Source organism: Phoca vitulina, unplaced genomic scaffold (genome assembly GCF_004348235.1).
Source record: "Phoca vitulina isolate PV1807 unplaced genomic scaffold, GSC_HSeal_1.0 scaffold79, whole genome shotgun sequence".
Lineage (NCBI taxonomy): Eukaryota > Metazoa > Chordata > Mammalia > Carnivora > Phocidae > Phoca > Phoca vitulina.
Window position 1 is genome coordinate 1,286,099 of NW_022589782.1, and position 27,782 is coordinate 1,313,880.

The window sequence follows — 27,782 nt, forward strand, 5'->3', positions numbered from 1 at the left end:
TGTGTGTGTGTGTGTGTGTGTGTGTGTGTGTGTGTGTGTGTGTGTGTTTTAATCCACTCTTTCAATCTCAGTCTTTTAATTAATGTATTTAGACCATTTATGTTTAAAGTAATTATTGATGTGTTAGGGCTTAGGGCTGACATTTTATTATTTGTCTTCTGTTTCTTTCCTGTCTCTTGCCTACCTGTGGGTTACTTTAACCTTTATAATTTGATTTTTTCCCGATCTATAGTGTTTTTTAGTATATCTTATTATATAGGTTTTTTAGTGGTATATTACAAAATGTCTATGTAACTTCTCACAATCTACTGGTATCAAAATTTTATCACTTCCAGTGAAGTGTAGAAAACTTACTTCCATCTAGGTCCTTATCCTCCCTCCTCTTTTAAAATATAATTGTCTTAAGTATTTCCTCTACGTATATTGAGCAGTATATCACTCTATTATTCTTTCTAACTTCCTGAAGGTTCAAGCCTCTTCTGTTATAAATTTCTTTCTATTTGGAGAAATTCCTCTAGCAGTTACTTAAAGGTAAGTCTGCTGGTGATAAATTCTCTTAGTGTTCATTCATCTGAGAATCTCTTTATTTCCTCTTAATTACTGAAAGATATTTTTGCTGGACATTGAGTTCAGATTTTCAGAATTAATATTTTCTCCCTGCATTCAAAAAATGCTACCTTCTGGCCTTCATGGTTTTAGATAAGAAATCTGCTGTTCCAAGTGTTATTCCTTTGCAGGTGATGTGTCATTTCTCTCTAGCTGCTTTCAAGATGTTTTGTGTCTAGTTTTCAGAAGTTTGATGATAATATGTCTCAGCATAGAATTTTTTTTTCCTATTTGGAGTTTACTTAGCCTCTTGAATCTGTAGGTGTAGACCTTTCACCAAATTGGGGAAATTTTAGCTATTCAAAATATTTTTTCAAGTCACTAAAAATGAAGTAGGCTATTTGTACAATCATGAAAGTTTGAGACACAGTCAAGATCTTGGGCAGGGTTGGGTGAAAAGGTTCATCTCCCCATGAGGCCACTCTTTCAAGACAGGGAGAAGGGGCTGTTTTATCGAATGCATAGACACCAACACAGAGAGTCAAGGAAAACGAAGATATGGAGGAACATGTTCCAAATGAAAGTACAAGATAAAACTTCAGGAAAAGACCGTAATGAAGTGGAAATAAGTGATTTAACTGCTAAGGAGTTCAAAATAATGGTCATAAAGATGTGCACCAAGATTAGGATGAACAAAGTGAAAACTTCAACAAAGGGGTAGAAAATATAAGAAAGCACCAAAGAGAAGACACAGAACCATGGAGAATAAGAACTGAAATGAAAAATACAGTAAAGGGATCCAATGGCAGACGAGATGAAGCAGAAGAAAGGATCAGAAAACTCGAAGACAGAGCAGTGGAACTCACCCGATCAGAACAGCAAAAAGGGTGAAGAGGAGTTAAGATAGCATAAGGGAATTATTGACCAACAAGTGGACCAACATTCCCAATAGGGAGCTCTCAAAAGGAGAAGAGAGAGAGAAAGGGGCAGAAAACATATTTGAAGAAATAATGGCTGAAAACTTCCCTAAGCTGGGTAAGGAAACAGACATCCAGACTGAGGAAGCTGAAAAAGTTCAAAATAAGATGAACCCAAAGAGATCCACACCAAGATGCATTATAACTAAAGTATCAAAAGTTAAAAACAAGGAGACAATCTTAAAAGCAGCAAGAGAAAAACAACTTCTATGTACAAGGGAACCCTTGTAAAACATTCACCAGATTTTTCAGCAGGAACTCTGTAGGCCAGAAGGGAGTAGCATCATATATTCAAAGTACTGAAAGAAGAAAAGCTTCTAACCAAGAATATTCTACTCAGCAAATTTGTCATTCAGAATAGAAGGAGAGAAAAGGAGTTTTCCAGGCAAGCAAAAGCTAAAAGAATTCATCACCACTAGACCAGCTTTACAAGAAATGTTAAAGGGACTTTTAAAGCTGAAACAAGAGGGTGCTAATTACTGACAGGAAAACATACAAAAGTATAAATCTCAAAATTCAGAATTAATCTAATGTTGTAAAGCTGGTGGGTTAATCCCTTATAAAGCTGGAATGAAGGTTAAAAGACAAAAGTAGTAAAGGATAGCTATAATAATTTATTAAGCAAAACAAAATAAAAAGATGTAAATTGTGATATCAAAGATATAAAACATGTGGGGGAGAGTAAAAATGTAGAGCTTTAGAATGCATTCAAATTTCCATTATTACCAACTTAAAATAAACCATTATAAGCATAAGTTGTTTTATGTATGCCTCATGGTAACTACAGAACAAAAATCTATAGTAGATACACCAAAGAAAAAAGGAATCTAAGCATACTACGACAGGAAATCATCAAATCACAAAGGAAGGGAGCAAGTGAAGATAGGAACAGAGGAACTATAAGACAGCCAGAAAACAACAAAATGGCAATAAATACATACCTATAAATACTTACTTTAAATATAAATGGACTAAATTCTCCAATAAAGAGACACAGAGTAGGGGTGCCTGAGTGGCTCAGTCAGTTAAGTGTCTGCCTTCTGCTCAGGTCATGATCCTGGAGTCTGGGATTGAGCCCCACATCAGGCTCCTTGCTCAGCAGGGAGCCTGCTTCTCCCTCTGCCTCCTCTCCCCCACCCCCTGCCAGATTTTGCTCTTTTGCTCACTCACTCTCTCTCTCTCAAATAAATAAATATTTTTAAAAAGGACACAGAGTAGCTGAATGGATAAAAAACAGCAACAACAAAAAACCCAAGACCCACTTATACACTGCCTACAGGAGACTCACTTCAGATATAAGGACACACAGAGACTGAAAGTGAAGGGATGGGAAAAGATATTCCATGTAAATGGAAATCAAAAGAAAGCTGGGGTAGTTATACCCATATCAAACAAAATAGACTTTAAAACAAAGATTATAATAAAAGGCAAAGAAGGGCACTACATAATGATAAAGGGGTCAATCCAAAAAGAGGATATAACATTTGTAAATATTTATGTACCCAACATAGGAAGAGCACATAAATATATAAAATAAATACTAACAGACCTAATGGGACAAATAGACAACTGTACTTTAATACACTTACATCAATGGATAGATCATTCAGACAGTAAGTCAATAAGGAAACATTAGCCAGGAAATGTTGGCTGACATGTTAGACCAGATGGACTTGACAGATATATACAGAACATTCTATGCAAAAACTAAAGAACACACATTCTTCTCAAACACACATGGAGAATTTTCCAGGATAGATCACATATTGGGCCACAAAACAAGTCTTAATAAATTTAAGAAAATTGATATCATATCAAGAATCTTCTGCTCATAAGGGCATGACACTAGAAATTACAAGAAAACGGGAAAAGTCACAAATATGTGGAGATTAAACAACATGCTACAAAACAACAAATGGGTCAAAGAAGACACCAAAAGAGAAGTCAAAAAATACCTTGAGATGAGTGAAAATGGAAATACAATATACCAGAACTTACAGAATGCAGCAAATGTAGTTCTAAGAGAGGAAGTTCCAATGATAAATGCCTACCTCAAGAAACAAGGAAAAAGCTCAAATAAATAACCTAACTCCACATCTCAAAGGACTAGAAAAAAGAAGAACAAACAAAGCCCAAAGTAAGTAGAAGGAAGGAAATAATAAAGATCAGAGAGGAAATAAATGAAATAAGACTAAAAAGACAGTAGAAAAGATCAATGAAACTAACAGCTGGTTTTTTGAAAAGACAAACAAAAAGAGAGGACTCAAATCAGAAATGAAAGAAGATGTTATAACTGATACAGAAATACAAAGGATCATAAGAGTCTACTATGGAAAATTATATGCCAACAAATTGGACAACCTAGAAGAAATGGGTAAACTCCTAGAAACATACAACCTACCAAGACTGGATCACGAAGAAATAGAAAATCTGAACAGACTGATTACTAGTAAGGAGATTGAATCTGTAATCAAAAACCTTCGAATAAACAAAAGTCCAGGACCATATGGCTTCACTGGTAAATTCTACCAAACATTTAAAAAAGAATTAATACCAATCCTTCTCACACTCTTCAAAAAAATATAAAAGGGCAGAACACTTCCAAATTCATTGTAAAAGGACAGTGTTACTCTGATATCAAAACCAGACAGGGATGCCACAAGAAAATTACAGGCCAATATCCCTGATGAACATAGATGCAAAAATCCTCAACAAAATTGGCAAGTTGAATTCAACAATACATTAAAAGGATCGTATACCACGATCAAGGGGGATTTATTCCAGGGATGCAAGGATGGTTCAACATCCACAAATCAAGCAATGTGATACATCACATTAACAAAATAAAGGATAAAAATATTTTGATCATCTCAAAAGATGCAGAAAAAGCATTTGACAAAATTCAACATTCATTTATGATTAAAAAAAATTTCTCAACAAAAGGGGTACAGAGGGAATGTACCTCAACATAATAAAGTCCATATAGGACAAGCCCACAGCTAAAACATCGCACTCAATGGTTAAAAGCTGAGAGCTTTTCCTCTAAGATCAGGAACAAGACAAGGATGTCCACTCTCATCACTTTCATTCAACACAGTATTGGAAGTCTTAGCGAGATAATTAGGGAAGACAAAGAAAATGTGTCCAAATCAGAAAGGAAAAAGTAAAAGTGTCACTATTTTTTAAAAAGATTTATTTATGAGAGAGAGAGAGAGGCTGAGTGAATGGGGGGAGAAGCAGAGGGAAAGGGAGAAGCAGACTCAATACAAGGCTTGATCTCAGGAACAAGATCATGACCTGAGCCGAAACCAAGAGTCAGATGCTTAACCGACTGGGTCACCCATGTGCCCCCAAAGTGCCACTATTTGCAGATGACATGGTATTATATATAGACCACCCTGAAGACACCACCAAAAAACTGTTAGAAATGAGTAAAGTCATAGCTTACAAAATTAATGTACAAAAGTAACATTTCTATACACTAATAATAAACTATTAGAAAGAGAAATTAAGAAAACAATCCCATTTACAACTGCACCAAAAAGAATAAAATACCTAGGAATAAATTTAATCAAGTTGGTGAAAGACCTGTACACTGAAAACTATGACATTGATAGAAAAAATTGAACAAGACACAAATAAATGGAAAGATATTCTGTGCTCATGGATTGGAAGAACCGATATTGTTAAAATGTCCATACTACGCAAAGCAATTTACAGATTCAATGCAATCCCTATCAAAATTCTACAGAATTCCATTTTTCACAGAAATAGAACAAACAATCCTAAAATTTGTATGGAACCACAAAAGATCCCAAATAGCCTAACAAATCAATCTTCAGAAAGAACAAAGCTGGAAGCATCACAATCCCTGATTTCAAACTATATTATAAAGTTAAAGGAATCAAAACAATATGGTATTGGCATAAAATCAGACACACAGATCAACGGAACAAAATAGAAAACCCAGAAATAAACCCACACATACATGGTCAATTAATTTACAATAAAGGAGCCAAGTATTTACGAACAGGGACAGGACAGTCAATTCAATAAATGGTGGTGGGAAAACTGGACTCCCTCACACCATCAACAAAAATCAACTCAAAATGGATTAAAGACTTGAATATAAGACCTGAAACCATAAAACTCCTAGAAGAAAACACAGTCAGTAAGCTTCTTAACATCGGTCTTGGTGATGATTTTTTGGATTTAACGTCAAAAGCAAGGGCAACAAAAGCAAAAATAAACCAATGGGACCACATCCAACTGAAAGGCTTCTGCATGGCACAGCAAACCATCAACAAAATAAAAAGGCATCATGTGGAATGGGAGAAAATATTTACAAATCATAGCTCCGATAGGGGATATGCTAATATCCAAAATATAAAAAGAACTCACACAACTCGGTAGCAAAACAAAACAATCTGACTTAAAAATGGGGAGAAGACCAGAATAGGCATTTTTCAAAGAAGACATCCAGATGGCCCACAGGTACATGAAAAGGTGCTCAACATCACTCATCATCAGGGAAACGCAAATCAAAACCCCAGTGAGCTACCATCTCACATCTGTAAAAATTGCTATCATCAGAAAGACAAGAAGTGACAAGTGTTGGTGAGGATGCGCATAAAAGGAACCCTGTGCATAGTTGGTGAGAACGCAAACTGGTTGCAGCCAGTCTAAAACAGTATGGAGATGCCCTACAAAATTACAGACAGAACTACCATATGATCCGGCAATTGCACTCCTGGTATTTATCCTAAGACAGACGCTAACTTGAAAAGACATCTGCACCCCCATGCTCACTGCAGCATTATTCACCATGGACAAGACACAGAAGCAGCTAAGTTTCCATAGATGGACAAACGGATAAAAAAAAAAAAAATGTGGCATCATACACACTGGAATAATAGCCATTAAAAAAGGAAATCTTGCCATTGGCAACAACAGAGATGGACCTTGAGGGCATTACGCTAAGTGAAATAAGTCAGAGAAAGACAAATACCGTGTGATCTCACTTCTATGTGGAATCAAAACCAAAACAAAACCAAGGTCATAGATAAAGAACAGATTGGTGGTTGCCAGAGGTGGGGTTTTGGGGGGGACAAAATGGGCGAAGGGGGTCAAAAGATGCAGACTTCCAGTTATAAAATCGATTAAGTCCTGGGGATATCATGTACACCACGTTATGTGCAGTGACTACAGTTAACATACTGTGTTGCATATTTGGAAGTTGTGGACACAGTTGATCTTAAAAGACCTCATCACAAGAAAAAATGTAACTATGTGCTGTGATGGATGTTAACAAGACTGGCATTGGTGATCATTTCACAACATATACAAATACTGAACCATCATGTGCCACACCTGAAACTAATATGTTATATCTCAATTATATCTCAATTTAAAAAAATGTTTTCAGCCCACATTCTTTCTTCTCTTCTTCTGGGACTCTGCCGGCACAAGTGTTAAATTTTTCATTGTTGTTCACGTATTCCTAACAGTCTGTTCATTTATTTCCAGTCATTTTCTCTCTGTTGCTCAGACTGGGTCATTTCTAAAATAGGTCTTCAAGGGGCGCCTGGGTGGCTCAGTTGTTAAGCATCTGCCTTCGGCTCAGGTCATGATCTCAGGGTCCTGGGATCGAGCCCCACGTCGGGCTCCCTGCTCAGCGGGAAGCCTGCTTCTCCCTCTCCCACCCCCCCTGCTTGTGTTCCGTCCCTCGCTGTGCCTCTCTCTGTCAAATAAATAAATAAAATCTTAAAATAAAGTAAAATAAAATAGGTCTTCAAGTTTACAGATTCTTTTTTCTGTTGTCTCCAGTATTCAGCTTGTCCAATACATTTTTAGTTTTGGTTCTTGAATTTTTCGATTCTCTAATTTCCATTTGGTTTTTTAGAATGTCTTCTATTTCTCAGCTAAGATTTTCTTTTTCATATCTTTCAAGAGTGTTCATAATTGTTTGTTGAAACATTCTTTATGACTGCTACTTTGAAATACCTGTCTGGTAATTCCAACATCTCAGTCACGTTGGTGTTGCTGTCTGTTGGTTGTCTTTTCTCATCCAAGCTGTGATTGCTATGGTTCTGGGGATGATGAGTGGTTTTTATTGTGTGCATCATTGCTGTTCTTTAATTTTTTTTTTTTTAGCATACAAAGAGTAGTGGTATTCAGAATGCTTAATGACTAGAATAAATATGGAACCAGCCAATGGAAAAAAAAAAAAAAAAAAGCACAGATGCAGACTCTAAACAACCAGGATGTCCATAAAAGTTCATCCAGCCTAATGAGCAGCCCTGGAAAAATATCTTCCTGAACTCTCTGGAAATATGAACTGTAATTATAACAGTCCTTTTTCCTGTTTGCATTAGTTTTTGCCATTAGATGCATTGCTCAGATCTCCCGTGGGTGTCTGCTCTCTGTTTATATTCAACAGTGATGCTTTGACGAGCTCATTGCAATCTTTCACACCTACACAGGGTTTGCTGATTTTGGCGGCAAGGAGGGTGAGCCAGAAGGGCGTTTGGTCGGGAGACACCAACAGATGATTTGTAAGGCTCTTATCTTGGCCAGTTTCTCTAAAAGTTATCTTCTAACTTCCTGTGTGCCCTCGCCTGGGAGATGGGTGCTTCATCCTTGCTCCTCATAGAGCCCCTCCCTTCCACTGCACCTGGGGTCCCTGAGCCCAAGGTCTCTGTGGTTCTTCCTCCCCTGGGACTAAATTTCTGAACAAGAAAGTCACCCGGTGGCTTCCCTTCTTCAACAATACAGTCAGTGAATCCTTCAGATCGTCAGCCCTAAGATTTGTGCTGTGTGTCATGAGTTCTCTCCTCTCCCGTGCATCTGGAAGGGAATGCTATCTGTGAACCATCCTGGAGAGACTTAAGAAAGCAGCCACTCAAATCGTCTTCTGTAGGATTTATTTCTTTCCTGCACCTTCCGTTGAGAGAGGCTGCCAGGGCATTTGTCCTGTCTTATGGCAAGGGCGTGAGCGTTGGTGACCCGGTGTCAGTTGGTCTTGGCCACGAGCTGCCCGGCGGGGATGGGGTATGATCTCTCAGCACCTCCACGGCAGGCAGTGCGGATCACCCTGAGGGCCATCCTGCAGGAAGGCGGCGGGGGCAGCAGCTGGAGTACGGGACGGCAGATGGGCGAGAGTGAGCCCGCGGCACCTGCGTGGGGCACCAGCAGCATCTGGTGTAGACGCCCCACCCCCACCCCCACCGCAAGCACAGGCATCAGCTTCTCACGGCAGAGCCAGCCTGTCTCATCACCGCCTCTCCTGGATGGAAGTGGGTTGTAGTTCCTGGCACACTTACAAGAGGAAGGTCACCGGACATGCTCTGGTCTCCACGGGTGCAGTGGCCCCCAGCCCCCAGCTAGAGCTCATCATTCTGGATTCCCCTTAGCCTCCTCCAGCGCGGAGGCTGCTCCGGAGGGCCCACCGATGGGTAGCTTCCCCGTTTACACGGCAGCGCGGAGAGATGGCCCGGAAGTCACCTGAGCGTCAAACACATTCCTCCCTGTTTCCCTCACGTAGGAGCAGCCTACTGTCCCACGTCCCTCATGGCCAATGGCTCCCGCCAGTGTGGTGTCCCTTTTCTTTGCCTGCTTCTGTGTTACCAAAAGGAGTCAAACGTGACCAGGCAGTGGCCACAGCTTTGACATTAGTGGGACTCTTGTGTCCCCGGGGGGCGGGGCGGAGAGTCTGGCCTCTGGGAACCGGGATCTCCAGCCCTACGGGGCCGATGGTAGTGGGCCGGGAAGCAAGCATTTCCCAAGTGGGGCAGGACCACCCCTGCCCGCTCCATGGGCTCTCAGACACGCGTCCTTTACTTACTGGAAAACCAGCAGCAGAGAGTGGCCACTGTGTGTCCCCTCCGGCTATCCCCTCTGCTGGGCCTCGCTCAGGCCGGCCCGGGATGGTGTGGAATGTGCCATAAGGTAGATCCCTCGGCCCAGAGTGATGTCTTGTGGGCTCCTATGGCAGCAGATCAGACACTCCACAAGCCCCTGATGTGGCCCCAGCGAGTCACTGGGGGACCAAGGCCAACCCAGCCCTGGGATGCGGATGGATCCCCATCAGGAGGCGGCCAGGGTGGGTGGCCGATGTCATCAGCTTGCCTGGTGGGTGGGTCTCCTCCAGAGACGGGGACCATCAGTGGTCCAGGAGTTTGCCGGAAGGTAGCTCACACTCAGGGAAGAGGGATTGCCTCCGGATTTGTGAGAAAATAACCTTTCTTGCCCCGAGGAACAGCATGCGGTGTTCGCTAGAGATCCCGGTGGGCTCGGTCCCTGGTGGCCATTCCCACTGTCGCCCACGGTAGCATCGATGGCCACCTTAGCTCCGGGAGTCACGCGCTGCACGTGGCCTCCCCTATTTGAAAACACCAGCATCTCGACTGATACCGTGGAGCCCGGTCACAAGGCCAGGTCGTACGGCGGGCCCTGGCCTGCGGAGCACAGCTGCTGCCGAGGTTCTCCGTGGCGGCGGCCTCGGAGCCTGGGGCGTCTTCCTCCCGCCCTCCGAGGGCACAGGCAGCTCTGCATTCCCAGGTCACAGACATATCCATTCTGGCATGTGCCCTCTTGAAGACCTCACCCCCATCCACACGGACACATCGATTCTGGCGTTTACTTAAGTGGACCATCCGTTTCTCTAAGCCTCCGGAGACACGCCTGCTCCCGAAGTCCCTGCGCGGGCTCCAAGTCCCCTGATGCACGTACGCAGGCCCATCTGGAAATACTCTTCTTCTCTGGCTTCCTCGTCCGTGCCCCTGGCCCAGCGTCCTCCAGACCCTCCCCCAGGCAGATCTGGTGGCTCCTTCGGTGTGTGGTCCCTCCCTCCCGTCAGCAGACCCCGCTCGGCCCCAGACAGGCCAGGCCAGGAGTGGGAACGGGGGTGAGTCTCCGGTTGGGATGGGGCCGGGGCCAAGCTGGGGCTCATGTTGTCCCACAAGACGTCCGCTTCACTCAAGACGTCTGTATGGTCCCCAGGCAAGCAGCTGCTTCCCTGCAGCGAGGGGTCACTTCTGCAGGCCCGGAGGGGTCCAGGGAATCGGAAGGTTCCAAGTTCTCAAGTCCATCTGCCCGGATGTCCCTGCCCCAGGCCTCGGGGCCTCGCACTCCGGGTCTGGCCGTGACTCCCGCGTAGGAGGCCCCTCTAGGCTTGTGCTGAAGTCCTGTTCCTGCTCCTCACCCCAGCTGGCCTTACAGCCCCATGTCTGCCGGGCTTCTCCAATGCCAGAGATACCGCCCCACCCCCCCGGGCCACCTGACCCTCTGCAGCCCCCCCACCGCTCTCGCACGCACCCCTGGTCCCAGGGAGAGGCTCCTCCTTGTCAGCGGCCAGATCTAAATTCGGCGCCTCATCCCTGCAGTCAGCAGGGCCACCTCTACCACTCAGGGTTTTAGTTTGGGTTCTCTAGAAGCAGAGCCTGGAACAGGAACGCTTGGCCGTCCCGGGAGCACTGAGGGCCGTGGGGAGGCAGGTGGGGAATTGGCCACTGCAGTGGGGAGAGTCACTCCTGCAGCCCAGCTGCCCTGGGTGATGCTCCAGAGAAGGCGGCAGGCGTGGACGCGGGCGGTGACCCGCAGTGGCTGTGGGGCCCCGACGGATCCGGGCGGCCCCCTCCGCGCCAGCCTGCCCACTGCACCAGCCTACCCGACCCCAGGCATGTGTTTGACTTTCAAATGTTTTGAATACTTTTTAAGCAAAATATAGCCCTTTTTTTTCTTTTTAGATTCTCTTAGGGTTACAAGAATATTCACAAGCACCAAGGTGACCATCCTGTGAATTTACCGTAACACTGAACTGTGCCCTGTGCTGAAGCGGGGCAGCTTGCCGACCCGCAGGACGCCGGGAGGGCACCTCTGAACCGCCCTGGGCATGGCAGCCACCAGCCACAGGGATCCCCAGCGCAGGACCCCCGGACTCTGTGCGCCGTCCGCTCTGATCCCGGCCCGCCCCAGATAGAAAGCAACACATCTTCTTTTAGCTTTTACGTTAAATATGCAAGGCCCTGGAATGTTTGTGGGGCTGGCATAGGACGTCGGGATCCTAGAAGGTTTCTTCCGAGGGGTGGGCCAGATGCTCAACAGCATCACCGATGGATCCATCCCACATCCTCGGGCTCCAAATGCTGCCCTGCCCACGCGAAACCCTCCTGTGCACTCGGGCTGGCCTCTGGGTCCGGAGGCCTTTGCTCACCAGCCTGTCTGCTCCTCTCCACGTCCAAGTTGCTTTTGTTACTTTAGCTGCTGATACGTTTACTGTCTGCTGGGTAAGCCCCCTTCCTTATTCTTTTATACTTTGAATTTTTCTTGGCTGCTCTCACGCATCCATGCGTCCAGATGAACGTTAGAACCGCTCCCTCATTCTCCGGAAGTCTTGTTGGGCTTCTGTAGGGAATTGCTTTACATTTATAGACTGACTTGGAGGAAAATCACATCTTTACAACGTGGGGCCTCCGGACGCGGGGACATCACAACCCCCTCCTTCACAACCTGTCCTCTTATTCACAGCCTCTGTCTCTGCCCTGGTGTGGAGGACGCCCGTGTGCGCCCGTGTGCATGGGACCTGCCCAGCGTCGCTTCCCGTGTCCTTCCTTCTGCCTGGGAGCCCCCTTTTCCCGGAAGAGAGGCCTTCCCCATGGCACTGTCCCATCAAAGGGGTGAGCGTGGGAGCGAATCCGATCCCCGGCCACAGGGATCGCCTCCCCGCTCGGGCAAGAGCTGCTGGTCCCTTGTGAGATTCGGTGTACGGATTCCACGAGAGAAACGGCTTCCTCTTCTCTGGGGTTACCCCCTCCCCGGAAAGAGGGGCTGAGTCTGGGGTCTGTCTGAGAAATGCAACAGCAAATGACCACAGTTACGGAGCACTTTCGACCACTGGGGACCGTTCTCCAACTTTCACAAGAACGGACCCAGGTGACCCTCACGATAACCCGATGCACTAGCCGGGGGTGATGCTCGCGGCACTCAGTACCTGGTTGGACCCCAACGTTGACGTCCAGACTGGTGTGTACCAGCTGGATTTGGGCTCTGAAGGGGGGACCCATTGTCCCACTTGGCACACAAGGAAACAAGCAAGGAGACGTTTACACCTTGTCTTGGGTCCCACAACGGCCTGGCGTGGCCCGGACTCCCTCCTAAATCTGGGGAAAGTGGTCTGGGAGTGGGGGGTTACAAAGGACACCCCGAGGGGCGCGTGGCTGTGCCGTGGTGATGAGCCCCCATGCCCAGCTGGGAGGATAGCCGTCCTCCGTCCCTGCAGGGAGCTGGGGGACGGTCCTTGGTCATCAGTGGGACATCTGTGCACACAACCTGGAGCTCTAGGGAGGGGGGCCGGCTCTCCCGGCCCAGACTCTGCTGCTCTGTCCTCTGCCCACCCGGCCTCCCCGCCGCCGCTCGGCACCGCTCAGGCTGGGGTCCGGGTGGGGGCCCGAGGCTCACTGCTGACAACGGACGTCCACGTCCGGGCCCGCGAGCCCCCTCGCGCTCTCCCAGGTGCTGGGCATCGCCAGCAGCATGTGGAGCCCCGGCGGGCCAGGAGCAGCTTGGTCCCGGTGAGCGGGGTCTCAGGGGCCGCCACCCCCACGTCTGAGGGTGGACGAGAGTGGACGCAGTCCCGCCCCCACCAGACGGGGGCTCTCGGGGGCATGGAGGGGACAGGTGAGGGTCACCTTCCAGCCTCGCCCCCCGTGTGCACCTCTCCTTGTCTTTCAGGCGGGCTCGCGACCGGGCTCGCCCAGCCGGAACATTCCATCCCTCTGGCAGGGCTGAGCCCAGCATGTGACACCTGAGAGGGCCATTTCTGTCACCTGCTCTAGAATTGTGACGTGAATAACAGCCGTGAGGGAGGATGAGCGGCTGCGAACGTTGTTCTGCCGAGCTCCGTGTACGCAACCCTCCTTGTAAACAAGTAATCGAATTTCAGAAAACTGAAGCGTCTTCCAGAGGTACAATTTAGGCAACGTCTTTGTTTTCTTGATGCATCGCTTAGTTTTAAAACAAAAATTGGCACTGGAAAAGGAATAATTTCAATTTTACAAAATTAGGCAGATTCAGTAAAATAGTTTGCATACGAACGAAGATTTGCTCTTTCCTGAACCACAACCCCATACTCTGCGGTTCGCTCTGTGACTCACTCTGTGACAGGTGCCCTTACAGGACTCTGCAGGTACGGAACAGGGAGAACGTTCTGGATTATCCAGGGGGCTCAGTGTCATCGCACAGATCCTTAAAAGCGGGGACCATGTCCTACTGGGGCCGGAGCTGTGGCAACAGGAGCAGGGTCAGATGGGGATGGAGGGCCTGCCCCGCTGCAGGGGCTCTGAGGGTGGAGGCGGACCACCAGCCTCCCAGCCTCGGCCCCCGGAAGCGGGAGAGCCAGGACACGGGTCCTCTGCCGGAGCCCCCCGAGGAGCGCAGCCCTGCCGACACCTTGGTTTTGGCCAGTGAGGCCTCGCGGGGACTCCCTGCCTCCCCCATGGTCAGCGGGCGTTACTCCGAGCCACTGCGTTTGTGGGGACTTGTCAGGGGGCATGGGGGGCCCACGCACTGGCCGCCGCGGCTTCTCCGCAGCGCGCTGCTCAGCAGGGGAGCTAGGCTGACACGGGGCGCACGCGCACTGCGAGCCCTAAGGACCCCACACCTTCATGAACTTACTCTCAAGCTAGACGTTTGGCTGCGTGGGGCCGAGTGTCAGCGGGAGGTTGCTCTCCGCGTGGACCGGGTTTATTGTAGGGTACGTGGCGGAAACGTGCCGAGGGGAAGCCCGCATGGGTGACTCTGCCGGGGCGCCACGCACGGGGGTCCCACCCCACAGGACCGCGACCGTGCACAGGCTCAGGGCCCCAAGTCCAAGACGGACGTGTGGCGGGGCTGGTTCCTCCTGGAGGCTCTGGGGAGACCCCGCCGCAGGCCGCGCGCGAGCCGCGGTGGTCGCCGGCAGTCTTGGGGCTCCTCGGCTCCTGCGCACACCCCGTCTCCGCCCTCACCCTCCCGTGGGGTCCCCCCCGTGTGTCGGTGTCCAGATGTCCTCTGCGTACAAGGACACCAGCCACACTGGGCGGGGCCTCCCCCAACAACCCCATCTTGACTTGGTCACGTCCTCAGAGACCCCATTCCTGAATCTGGTCACCTTCACGGGCATGGGAAGTAGGACCCAATGTCCTTTGTTGGGGGCGGTGGGGGGGGGGCACAAGTCAATCCGGCTTCCCTGAGATGCTCTGTCCACCCCGGTGGCCGTGGCTCCGGCCTTCTCCTGCGTCTTGGAGAGAGCAGGCCAGCAGGCGGGCGGGCGGGGCCAGGAGACCCGTCCTCCAGCCGGACCTGGCCGTGCGTGAGCCAGTCGCCTGGTTTTGCTGACCTCACCTTGGGCAGGGACCCTGTCACCTCACTGGGTGGGTGAGCGGGCTGCAAGCCCGGCTTCTTCCACTCGGCGCCATGAGAACCGTGCTTGCTCGTCCACTTGCCAGCTGAAGGACATTTGGGTTTTCTAGGTTTTTAGAGATGGAGAGGAAAGCCGCTACGAGCATTCCGGTACAGACGAGCGCGTGAACTGAATTTTCCGTTTTCTAGCGTGGATCCTTACGATGGGATGGCCAGCTTCCACGGTCGTGGGGAGAGCGTCCGCGCAGGTGCAGGCCCCATTTTGCGTCCCCCTGGCAACACAGGAGCATTCCTTTGGCTCTAAGTGCTCGCCGGTGCTGAGGACAGTCAGTCCCTTTACTTGAGCCATTTGAGCAAAGACCTGGAGCCCTGTCAACGTCCCCTACCTGCATTCCTGGAGGGGCGGATGTGCTCATTCTTCACATGCTTATTTGCTGTCCACGATCCTCTTTGGAGACATGTATGTTGAGATATTTTACCCATTTTTAAAATTGGTTGTTTCCTTACGGTTGAGTTTTGAGAGCTCTTTGTTGAGGACAGGAGTGTCTGTTGGATCTGTGATCTGCACGTTTCCTCCCTGCCTGGGGGGCTCTTTTCCTTCTGCCTCATCCCCATTTCACTCAATTCACCAACAGTTTCTTGTATGGATTGTGGGTTTGTGCTCAGTTCTGAGATCGCAAAGATTTTCTCTGATGTTTTCTTCTAAAAGTGTTCGTTTTCGGTCTGGCATTTGGGTCCATGATCCATTTTTATTTTCTTTCTGCGTAGGATGGGAGAGGAGATCAAGGCTCGGGGAATTTAAGTTTTTCACCAAATTTGACAAGTTTGGGCCACGATTTCTTCAAGTATTGTTTTTGGCGCCGATTTCTCTTCGCCTTCTGGGACCTCGCGGGCAGAATGCTATTCTTTCTGGTGTTGCCCCTCGGGTTCTAGAGACCCCGTTCCATTTCCCTGTCTTTGTCCCGTCTGAGAGCCGGTGATTTCTCCAGATCCTTCTGTGGGCCCCGTCCCCTCTCATCTCCGCTCTGCTCTTGAGTCCATCCCACTTATGTTTTCTCTCCGATGTGTTGTTTCAGCAACATTTCATTTGGATATTTTCCAGTTTCTGTTTCTCTGCAGAGAAATTCTGTCCTCCCCTTCGTTTCAAGATTGCTCACCTTAAGCTCAGGACGGATGGTCCAGAAGCACTGGCCAGATTTTTCTGAGTGGAGGAATTCTGGATCACGCCCTGGGCATCTTGGCCATCACGTGGGAGACTCTCAGTCCGTCGAATACTCTAGAGAATGCTGCTTTCTTCTTGTGGCTTTAGCAGGTGGTTAGACCCAGACCTCAAGTTCTGGTTCCTTCTGGGGGCGGTGGTTCCAATATCCGCTCAGCTTCCAAAGTTGGGTCTACCTGGCCCGTGGGCCACTGCAGGCTCAGTGTGGGATTTGGGCGGTGGCTCAGTTCCTGGGCTCTTGGATACGCTTCTGTGGGCATCTGGGAGCATCTCGGGCATGAGGCAGGACTAACGCTGGTTATACACAGAATCAGGCCATGCCCCCAGAAGCCATTCTCCCCGCTGATTTCCCGAACTGCCTTCACCCCTTGCCATGTCTACACAGATGCGTCTCTGCTCAGCTCACTGACCTGTCCTGTCTTCTAGAACAGGATCCCTCCCATTCTAGTCCTCCACTAGCAGCTTACCCCATGTCCTGGTAACCGGGAGGCCAAGGCCCCCCGCCCAGTTCTTCAAGACTGCTCTGGCTATTCTGGACCCTTTGGTCTTTCATGCAACTTCTAGGGTGGGGTTGTCCAAGTCCCACGAAAATCCCATACACACTCCGCTGAGTCACCGCTCTATAGTGTGGCTGGGGCTCAAGGACATTTACGTTTGTCTGTTGTGGGCATTTTTATTGTGGACGGATGCAACTCTTTCTTTTCTTTCACCTGTTGAGATGACCAAAGATTTTTATCCTTTATTCCGTTACCGTGGAGAAAGGCAGAAGCGCATCCATGGTGAAGCACTCTTTCAGCCCCGGGGACAAACCAAATGGGGTGATAACATGTTATATAGATGTTTAATGCGACTAAGATGGTTTGCTAAAAAAATATCTTCAGGATTTTGCATATATATTTACTGGAGGCTGCCAATGTGTCCTTTTTCTTGCCGTCCTTGTCGAGTGTGGGCATAAAGATTTTCTAATCCTCACAGAAATAGCTCGGGAATGTTCTCTTTTGTTCTCTTTTCCAGAAGACTCTGAATAAGATGGGACTCACCTGTGCCTTGAATAAGCCTTGCTAGAACCTGCCCATAAAAAGGGCTGAGCCTCGTTTTCCTATTATGGGAAGATTTCTAAAACACCGGAGAAGCTTTTGCTGTTGTTACCGCACTGCTCAGGTTGGGGCTTTTGTATTTTCCTGGGAACCTGTCTATGTCATGTATATGTTCAAACTGAGAGGCAAAACGATATTGGCCATACTCCCTCATTAACTTTCAAATCTATACTGTCGTCTGCAGCCACATCTGCTTTTCCAGCCCTAATACTTTTATTTCTGTTTTCTACTAGAAAATTGATCGGTCTTGCTAGAGGCCTACCAGCTCCCTTAGTCTTCGCAAAAATCCAACTTTATTTTTGCCCTTTCCCCGCCTCGCACCTTCACTGTCCAGTTCATTCGTTTCTGGTTTTATCTTTATGCTTTTCCCTCCGTGTTCTGTGTTGTTTCTAACTTTTTAAGTTAGATATTTAAGGCATTAATTTTTAGTTTTGCTTTTTCTCCCAACATATCCATTTATGATTATAAATTGCCCTCCAAACACCATATGGTATTTCATTATCTTTTTTTTGTGTGTGTTTTCATTATTATTTAATCTTAAGTATTTTTTTAAAGATTTTATTTATTAGGGAGAGCATGAGCAGGGGGAGGGGCGGAGGGAGAGAATCTCAAGCAGACTCCCCACGGAGCTCCATCCAGGACCCTGACATCACGACCTGAGCCGAAATCAAGAGTCGGGCGCTTAACCGAGTGCGCCACCCAGGCGCGTCCCTAGTCCTAAGTTATTTTTTTAAATTTCCACGGTGAGACTTTTTACTCGTGAGTCATTAGAAGTATGTGTTTAAGTTCCCGGATTAAGATTTTTGGGTTGTAGGGTCTCTTTCGTTGTTACTGATCCCGAATCTGTCTGTGCTCCAGTCCGAGAGCGCTTCTATCCCCACCACTGGCCCTCCACCTGTCGAGAGCGGGTTCCGGGCAAACACTTGGTCCCACTCGCAAGGCGCCCTGTGCACGTAAGCAGAACGCATGTTCCCGTTATTGCGCGCAGAGCGCTCTAAATAGTTCCCACATCAAGTTTGTTACTTCTGTCGCTCAAATCTTTGAAATCCTTCCCGACAACGTTTATCTGCTTGTTCTGTTAGGAGGGAAGACGCTCACATGTCACCCGTGTCTCGTTCTGGGCCTCGTTCTCTCTACAAAGTTTCAAGTTAGGCTAATAGGGACATACAAGGTCAGCATTACTCTATACTTTATGAACCTGAAACTTTATCATGAAATAGTAACTCTTCTTGTTCCTGGCAAAGCTTCCTGCATTTTGATGAGAATATTTGTTTCCTTCCTTTTATTTTCGGTCTCTCCCCGTAGTTAAGTCTTAGGCGGGTCTCTCCTAAGCAGCCTGTACTGGGCGCGTGCATTTAGCACGAGTGTCTTCTGGTTGGAAGAGCACGTTTCTTGTGAATATTCTGATGCATTTCTTCCATTTTATCTCATTTTGTGCTTTGTCCTTGTCACACTTTTCTGCAGATTCTGTCTTTTCATTCTCTGAGAGGCTTTTCCCCCTTCTTCCTTCCCTCCTTCCTCCTCTCCCTCCTTCCTCCTCCTTACTTCCTTCCCTCCTTCCTTCCCTCCTCCTTTCCTTCCTTTCTCCCTCCCTCCCTCCTTTCCTTCCTTCCTCCCCTCCTTCCTTCCCTCCCTCCCTCCCTTCTTTCCTTCCTTCCTCCCCTCCTTCCTTCCTTCCTCCCCTCCTTCCCTCCCTTCCTCCCCTCCTTCCCTCCCTTCCTCCCTCCTTCCCTCCCTCCCTCCTTCCTTCCCTCCCTCCCTCCCTCCTTCCTTTATTGTCTTGCCCATCAAATATGTATTCTTTCTGTGGTTATTCTTAGAAATGCACACCTGATTTAACATAAAATTAACCAATATTGCCCCGTCCCCAGATACCATTTGAGAACCTCGCGATGCTTCTGGAATTCCGCCCGGTGGGCTCCTGTGCCCTCGCCGTGGCTGCACCCGATCCGTCGTCTGCCGTGGCCTTGGTGGCCCGTTCAGCTGCACCCTGTGCTTGTGGTCACAGACATCTTTGCGCTGACTGTTGTCCTTTCCCGCCGCCGGGCCTCAAGCATCCAGACCTCCTGCGATCATGTGTCTGCTTCACTTTTGAAAGACAGTTTTGTTGGGTATACGATTCCACCAGTGTTTGGAAACAGTTACGTTCCCTCTGAACTTGGAGCGCGGTGTCCTTCAGCTTCTCCGCAGCCCCTCGTGGCTCCTAGGAAGCGGCCCCCAGTCCGTGCCCCGGGGCACACAGGTGGCCTGGCCCTCCTCTGGCGCGGCTTGAAGACACCGCGGCCCGGGGGTCCCGCTTCCTCGTTCTGGAAACTGCAGTCTGTCGTCAGCTCTGGGACATTCTCAGCCGTGACCCCTTCCAGAGGCGCCTGCCCCGCTCAGCTGCGTTTATCCGAGGTTTAATCCTTCCAAGGATTTAAAATTTTGTTCATGTGTGTATTCGTCCTGTTTTTTCCTTTTTTACCCAGGTTTTATAGTCTCTTACTCCTATACTTTCATTTCCCTATTTTATGTCTTTAAACGTGTTTGTTTTACCCCCTGCTTTTGTGACGCCCAGAATCCAGAGTCTTTGCGGACCTAGCTCCATCTGTTATCTGGGGAGATCATTTGCATGTTGCCTTGCTTTCTTGTGGGTTTTGTGATTTAGAAAAACATTTCCTATGCATGTGTGTTTTACATAAATCCGTAAATAAATATGTTCGACCTTGACCCTGGAAACGCTCTGAGGTCTGGGCTGAGAAATGTGTGTTTGCTTCAGGCAGACGCTGACGTACTATGGGCTCGCTTCAAATTGTAAGTCTTACCTTGCCCTTTTCGGGATCATGCAGAGAGTCTAAAACTCAGTTTCCAAACCCAGATCAGGACCGACCAGCGCCACAAATTCCCAAGGGAATTTTTAAAACACCCAGACTTTCCTCCAGACTCAGGTTGAGACCATTTCCTCGTGAAGGACAGGGATCTTTTCTCCTTCACGGTTTGGTGAGGGTGCGTGCGGCCGGTCCTGAGTCCTGGCGCGAGGCTGGGGGTCTCTGACCCCGCCCACCTGCGTCCCCGGGCTGGGCGCCCATCCCCCTGGGTGCAGAATAGGGGGCAGCCCGCTTTGCCCTAGGGCACCGCGTCTTAGCACCTCCCCCAGCTCCTGGACTCAGTTTCCTCTTGTCATTCAGACGCCTGGCCCTTGCCTACTCCCTGGTGGGGTCTACTTAGGATACTCTGCAGAGAGCAACCCCAGGTGGCTTATTGAGACACATGCTCTACTGGCCATTAGCAGTAATATGGGCTTCCAGGAGTCAGCCTTAGCTTCACCAATAATGTGGTTTTTCTATAAATTCTATTTTTCACTTATTTCTTCTTCCTAGTTTTTCCTTTTAGGTGCGTTTGATGTCTAAGTTCCTGGCTTTTATTATTTCTCGTTAAATAATGGGAACATTGGATCCTGTTTTCCTTCTGGCGGTCTGGGTGAATCTCCCACTCTAAATACCTAACATTCTCTCCGTCCTTACAGAGTTTAAGTGGGGTTTTATTTCCTCTTCGACTGGACTTGTTTAGGAGACTATTTTACAAGTCTAGTCATAAAACGCGTATTAATTACAAGTTATGTTGCATTGCAGTTTGAGGATATGGTATCATAAATATTGATTTTTGTTGTTGTTTCAATATACTGTCAATCTTTCTAAATGTTAAACAGGACTTAAAAGGCATGTTCTCCGCTTGAATGAGAAACAATGGGAACGTATTTGTGTCTTAAGTAAATCCTGTTAACTACGGTGCTCAGATTTCCTCTTAACTTTTCTTGTTTTTGCCTCCTTGAGGGAGTCCCGCGGTGTCCCAAGCTCGGTGCCTGGAAGTTTCCAGACCGCGGAGCAGGCAGGGACAGCCGAGGAGGGGGTCTGGGGGACATTCAGAGAGGAAGCCACACAGGGGTGGAGGTGCCCTAGGCGGCTGCCCACGGAGCCTCTCCAGCCCCACCTGGACCACGTCTGTGGGCTCCCTCGCTTGCCCAGCCCCCGCCCCCTCCCCCACCCAGCAGAGCACCCCCCACCCCCACCCGTCCAGGCCTGTCCTTGCACTCTGAGCCCCGGGGTCCCCTCCGAGTCCTCCAGCGCTTAAACGCTGTGTGGTTTCTCTCCGACTGGATCCTGATCAAAACTCGAGAAACGAGACCAAATGAACCCAAAGCCGCAGGGCAGCGCACGTCCGACGGGCAGGGCTGAGCGAGGTTGAAAAGAACAGCAACAGAAAAATCAGCGAAACCAAACCCAGTTCTTTGAAAAGGTCAATAGAATGAACACATCTTTAGCCCGCGGAGCAGGAGGGGAAATCAAACATTACCAATCTCACCAACGAGGCAAGGGGCCCCGCCAGACGCCGCTGTCTTCGGGACTGTTTGCCATGAGCCCGCAGTCCGCGAGCGGCACAAACCACCAGAGTTCACTCAGGACGCAGCCCTGCGCCTAGTGAGGCGCGAACCTCCAGGCCCGGGCGGCCTCCCTGGCACGTCCCCCGCGCACGGCCATCTCAGAGGGGTGAGGCCAGCGTGACCGAGGCCACCATCAGGTAGAGACGCTGCGAGAAACCAACGTTTCAGAATGTGCCTCAGTCACACAGACCCCAAAACCCTTTTAAAAAGTAGCAAATTGAATCCAGAATTGAATCTAGACAGGATGGGACATCGTGACCAGTAGGGTTTATTCCAGGAACGAAAGGTTGGTTCTACATTTTACAAAACAACAACGAAACCCCAATGGAATTCGCCATGTCCACAAAGGAGAGAAACCATAGGATAACCTCACTTGGCGAAGAGAAGCCACAAGTGTTGATGATAAAGACTCTGAAAATTATGAACTGAGTGGAGCTGGAGTCAAACAAGGGTTCAAACTAACGGGGAGCGTCCGTGCCGAGACGCCACACACCTGCCCCCCTTCGCCGACAGAAGGGGAACGCCCGCGTCCGCGCCCCCGGGGAGCATGGAGCCGTCGTCCGTCCAGCTGATGTCTCAAGAAGGAAAAGGGAAAAGGGAGAAAGACTGGATTTGAGGATGTAAACTGTCTTTATCTGCAGGCACGACTTGTGTGCCCCGTGAATCCAAAAGGATCTACAAACTACCAGAACCATGAATTTGGCCAAACGCGGGAGATACCCAACCTCGAGACTCAACGCGGCAGAGATCAAGGGAGGGAGGAATCTGTGAGCCATGGGACAAAATGCAGAGCCTGGGAACTGGTCCCCCCCATAAGGCGCCGTGACTATGACGCAGGTGCACGGAATCCACGGGGGGGCGGTCTCTTCCATCCGTGGTTCCGGAGCGACTGGATGTTCACAGAGGAAGAAGGAGCCTTCCCCTCCCCCCGGACGTGAGCTCAGTCTGAGGTGGATCCCATATCCCAGCACGAAAGCTCGTAACGTCCAGCTTCCGGGAGGAAATGCACAATGTCCGCAGCTCTGGAGGCGGCAAACGCAAACAACACGCACAACCACTGACCTTCACAGACTGACGAACCGGGCTTAATTAAAGTGAGAAACTTCTGTGCGTCCAGAAGTTTGAAAACCCGCAGGCAAGCCTGCAACCTGGAACTCGGACGGACGTCTGACAAACGTTCGTGTCCCAGATCGGTAAGAGAAAGGAGAACAACCCAATTTCAAAACGGGCAAAACCCCACTCGACGTCTGGCCGCGCCCGCATGGGGGCTCCGAGTCCCCAGCCGGTCCTCACAGCAAGCACAAAGCTGAGCCAGCTGAGCACCCGCAACTCAGATCCGCGGAGGAGGGAGACGGAGAATCACAACTCACCGGGGCGTCGGCAGGTCCTCAGCACGCGGGCGGACACCTGGGTGCCAAGGGCTGACGGCAGAGGCGGCATGGAGAGGCTGGGGGGCCTGTTCTGGGGGCCCCGTTCCTGTGAGAGCCTCATCTCCGTGAGTCCTACCCGGTTCTCCCAGCAAGTGTGGGAGAAAGGCCGCCTCCCGCTTCCTGCCGGCAGAGGCAAGAGCCCCCGTGAGATGGGCCGGTGCGTCCCAGCACGGTTAGCGAGCCCACCTGGCCCCAGGGGGCGGGGAGGGGTTTGCAAGTAGTTAGAGCCCACCTGGCTCTGGGGAGCGGGGTTTGCAAATAGAGCCCACCTGGCCTGGGGGGTGGGAGGGAGGGGAGGGGTTTGCAAGTAGTTAGAGCCCACCTGGCCGGGTGGGGGCAGGAGGGGGGAGGGATTTGCAAATAGTTAGAGCCCACCTGGCCGGGTGGGGGGGCAGGAGGTGGGGAGGGGTTTGCAGGTAGCTAGAGCCCACATGGCCCCAGGCAGGGAGGGGTTTATAACAGCTGAGGAGTGTCAGCCTCATTACGGGCCAGGAAAACACAAATTAAAACCGCAGAGAGACACGGCCCATGAGGGTGGCTGAAAAGGAGGACGATGCCCCTCGTCACTGGGGACGTGGAGTCACCAGGACGCTTGCTGTCCGCGGAGTGGAGGTGGCTGGACCCCTCTGGGCGCTGGTTGGCTGCACTCACTGGGGCCGAATATAGGTGCCCTGGACTCGGCGGTTCTGCTGCTGGGCACGCACCCGCGGAAGTGCCCCAAACGCTCTCCCCAAGGCGCGGACCAGAGGTCTACAGAGTGTCCCAGCCTCGAAGCCCAACACGAGAAACCAGCCCAACTCCTGCCCACGAGGGAATGGTTGAGCCACGGCCCGCCCCTACAGCCGGGTTCTTTGTGGTGATGACAGTGGGTGACAGGACCGTGGGCACACCTCGGGGACACCTGGCCTTGGTGCCAGGCCACCGCAGCGGAGCGGACCCCGCCGTAAAGGGAACCCGGGCAGCGCTCTGGTTTCCGGGGCGTGGAGGGGCTGCGTCCACACTGGCGTGTAGCCGTGTGCAAGGGCACTAGGTCTGAAAACACTATGTATGTATTTTAATTAAAAAATACTTTGCTAGGGAACGCCAACCATCATCTGAGCCGTCCGTGAGTCAGTCACTGGCCACGGCGAGAAATGCAACAGTAATGACATCATTGGAGACACGGTGAGAGTCACCGAGCGTGACACAGACACTAAGGGAGTGGGTGCCGTTGGAAAAATGGTGCCGGCCGGCGGGTCCCGGCTGTGAAGCCCATGGGGCGAGCCTGGCTGGGGTCTTCCTGCTGTCACGAGGTGAGGGACGAGCCAACTGCCCGGAGGCGGTGATCCGTCCACACTGCGACACCGGGAGCGCCCGCGACCGTGGCACATCCTGGCACAGCTGGTGGAGACAGAAGAGCGATGGCCACTTGCGGGAAGAAGTGAGCGCTGGTTTCGAAGGGGACGAGAGAACTTTCTGGAACTCTCCTGCACGTTGCTGGGGCTGGGGTTGCACACGTGTAGTAATTTGTCGCCGAAGGCTTTTCCGTCTCTTCCAGATGCCGAAGTAGCCGGTGAGAGGGCTATCAATGCCTGTGGTGCCCTTCGAGATGCGTTAAGAAGACGGACGGACGGGACGATAGGTGACAAAGCATTCATTTGAGGGGATGAGTGTATGTGTTTCCCGTCCGATTCTTTCATCTCTGCTAAATGTTTTCCATAATAAGAAGCTCGCGGCAAGGTGGTTGGCGGTGTCCTGGGCACAACGTTGAGGGGAAGGAGCCAGACACGGCGAGCGCGCGCAGTCTGACTTGGTTTATGGAAAGTCCAGGAGCGGCCCACCCTCTCCGGGGCGAGCGGCGCCCTCCTGCGCGTGCAGGCTCGGAGGATGTTTTGCGCTGGGGGCCGAGCACCTGGGCCATCCAGCCATCTGCACCTTACGATCGGTGCGTCTTTAGTCATATTTTCATGCTTCAGTAGAAATTTACATTATGCAGACGCTTGGGAAAACGGGGATGGACCGGGAGGTCCTCACCCCGGGGAACGGCTCGGCACCCTGAGGCCGGACACACGTTCCCTTCGAGTCCTCGCAAGAAGCCGGAAGCCTCCCCCAGGCCCTGCGGCCGCCCTATGGTCCTCACTGCCGTGTGGGTCCCCGGTAATTAAGACGGCTCTGGGGTGCCTCGGTGGGGGTGGGGGCGGGGGGGGCCCAGGCCGACCTGCCTGTTGTGGGAGCCTGATTTATGAGGGTGTGGGCGGAGGAGAGCCACTCGGGGGACAGGACGCCCCGTAACAGATGCAGCCGAGACAATTAGTTATTCGTGTGGAAAAAATGAAATTGGATTTCTGTCTCACACCATAAATAAAAGTCACTTGCGGCAGACGGGGCGGGGCTCGTCTCAGGGCCTCCCCGGGTCGGGGAGAGACGCGGGGCGGGCTGAGCGCAGAAGGAAAGACTCCTGTGTTGACCTGCATTAACGTCGAGAACTTTATCGAAAAAAAAAAGAGGAGAAAAGCGAGTCATGGGGGGAGGAGCCGTTTCGCGGACCAACCAGCGTGGGGGTGGCGCAGCGCGCGTCCCAGGAAGCCCAGCAGGAGAGGCGTGTCCACAGAGAGGGACCGGGGGCGTGTGGGGCCCGGGAGCCCGCACCTCGCATGGCCGGGCCTGCAGTGCGGCCGCGGGAGTGGCTGGCGGTGCGCGGGGAAGGCGCGGGCCCTGCGCCCGGGGAGTAACGGGCTTTCTCTGGCGGGGCCGGCGTTTGCTGACCGAGGACCCAGCGTTCTGCTCCTCCTCCAGCCCTAAGGAAGCTCTCGGTCCTGAGCACAAGGAGACGCTCTGGGTCATCCCGGCACATGTCCCTGTGACAGGTGAACGGACACACGTGAGCTCGGAGCGTTCCCACGGGGGAGCGGCATGACCACAGGGCACGGATGGTTCAGGCAGGCCCTGGCGACGTGTGCGTGACCCCAGCAGAGGTCGGCGGTGCCCGGCCCTGGGGATGCGCTCCAGCTCCAGGTGCCGGCGTTGGGCGGGGGTGGTGGGCCTGGAGGGTCCCATCGTGCCCCACGGCACACCCCAGATGACCTAGTCTCACCCAGCGGGTCCCCTATCACACGACTGAATCAATGAAGAAGTGGAGCACTTCTTATGCCCAAGCATCCCGGAACAATCCGGGCCCGATCAGTGATTAAGGCTTCCTTCCACTTACTAGATGGGCTTACAGCAGCGTCTACACTCACTCACACCGCCGTCAGTGCTTCCCGCCAGGGCCTCCCCATCCCGGAGCTCTCAGCGTCCTCGCGCCTTCCGCCGGCTGGACGGCGTGTTTGAGGAAGAGCCTGGGGTGGGTGCACCTTCTGAGCAGGTGCGGCATCCCCTGAGCGCCCGCGGGTCCGGGGTCTTCCCCTTCCCTCACTGCCAGGTGCACCTGCTCTGAATGTGGGACGGCAGCCCCATCCATCTGCGTCTGGCCGCGCTGACATTCGGCGTCCCGTTTTGAAGGGCAGACACCTGCCGCCCGTCTGTTCCTCTGTACGGAGTCCACCTTCTGGCCGGATGCCCCAGCGATTCCTCCGAAGCTCGCCCGCGGGTTCCGTCAGCTGGGACGCGGGGTCAGGGCTCCCTCCGCCTGCCTGCCCTCTTCCCCCTTGGGCGGGCCCTGCCCAGCGCACCTTCCCTGGCCTCCCGACTGTCCCTGGAGTTTGTCCTGCATCATGAGTCACAGGCTAGAAACGCAGCTCCGGGAGCCCCTTGCTGGGCCCAGGGTGGTCGGAGGCCGTGCTCGGAGGGACAGCCCATCACATGCAATGACCTGTGTGTGACATCGTGTCCCCTCGAACCCGGGGCTGGGGATGAACATGCAGGTGACGGGCGCTGTCGCCGAGAAGCGAGCTCCACCCTGTGCCTCGGCCACCCCGTGGGGCCGTGTGCTTGGAGGACGGTTGTCGCCATCCCGGATGAGCTGTCACCCATACCCCATCCCCTCCTAGCGGGATCTGTCTCCAGGGGAGAGGAGCCTCCCCACTCTCTGCATGGCGTCTAATATTGCTTATCTGATGAACCTATTAACCATATTTCCCTAAATATTTAAACACTTGCACAATTAATGAATCCCAACTAGAAAAATTAACCAACAAAATTTCCCAGATATTTAGATATTGATTATAAACTTTAATCAAATGCTTCTAAATGTTTAATTAAAATCAAAAGCTAAATATATCAGATTTGCTTAAATTGCCTGAAGCGCCTTTACAACCAGGTAAACCTACAAGCTAAGGGCTGAGTGTCTATGTCTCCGCCAAATTCTCGTGCTGAGGGCCTGACCCCCAACGTGGCTAGAGACGGGCCTCCAGGAGGTGGTGATGGTTGAGAGCAGGCGGTGGGGCCCCGGCCCCGCAGGACCGTGTCCACACTGAGGGGACAGAGGGGACACTGGAGAGCCCTCCCTGACCTCCGTGAGGACACCGCCGGCCTGAGGCTCCACCGGAAACCAGCCGTGCTGGCCCCTGGTCCCCGAGATCTCGCAGGTACATGTGCTTTTGTGAAAAGGTGCGGAGCTGCGCCCCACCGGATGAGTGGGCCCGTCTGCAGGGTGTCCTTCGGTGAGAGAAAAGCCTTACGGTTTCTTACCCCGACACCAGCTGCCCGGGGTGCCTCTTCTCTGCTGTTCTCACGCCTTCCCACGGTTGCCAGAACTTTCCAGAAACACAGGGAGAG